This window comes from Limulus polyphemus, unplaced genomic scaffold (assembly GCF_000517525.1).
Source record: "Limulus polyphemus unplaced genomic scaffold, Limulus_polyphemus-2.1.2 Scaffold2062, whole genome shotgun sequence".
NCBI lineage: Eukaryota > Metazoa > Arthropoda > Merostomata > Xiphosura > Limulidae > Limulus > Limulus polyphemus.
Genome location: NW_013667672.1, coordinates 36,381 through 37,142, shown reverse-complemented (window position 1 = coordinate 37,142; position 762 = coordinate 36,381).

Here is a 762-nt window from a genome sequence, read left to right as displayed (position 1 = left end):
ACAAAATAAACGAGAGATTACAACAGTTGTTGGAGGAAAAAGAAAAGAAACAAGAAGAACGAGAAAAGAAACAAGAAGAGAGATTACAGCAGTTGTTGGAGGAAAAAGAAAAGAAACAAGAAAAACGAGAAAAGAAACAAGAAGAGAGACAACAGCAGTTGCAAGAAAACCTGCAACAGTGGCAGTTCGAATGAGAAAATAAATAAAAAGAGAGATTACAACAGTTGTTGGAGGAAAAAGAAAAGAAACAAGAAGAACGAGAAAAGAAACAAGAAGAGAGACAACAGCAGTTGCAAGAAAACCTGCAACAGTGGCAGCTCGAACAACAAAATAAACAAGAAGAGAGATTACAGCAGTGGTGGGAGGAAAAAGAAAAGAAACAAGAAGAGAGACTACAGCAGTGGCAACTGGAACAAGAGAGGAAACAAGAAGTACAAACGGAAAACATTAGTAAATTTAAAAGCGAATTAGATACATTATAGGATGATTTATTGTCTTTTACACAAGGAGGATACATTAATCATCGACTTAATCAGCCCCAGACAATGACAAGCCCCTTCCAGACCCCGCAGCTAAACCCTAATGTAGACATCTTCAGTCCTGTTAGAAGTCACATCCCAGATATGAATGTCAGTAATAGGAGTGATCCAGTACAAAGGAAGCCACAGGAATTCGATGGGAAGGCACCGTGGGAAGCATATAGAGCACAATTTGAGCTACTGGCAGAAATGAATGGGTGGACAGAGGAGCAGAAAGCAGTAT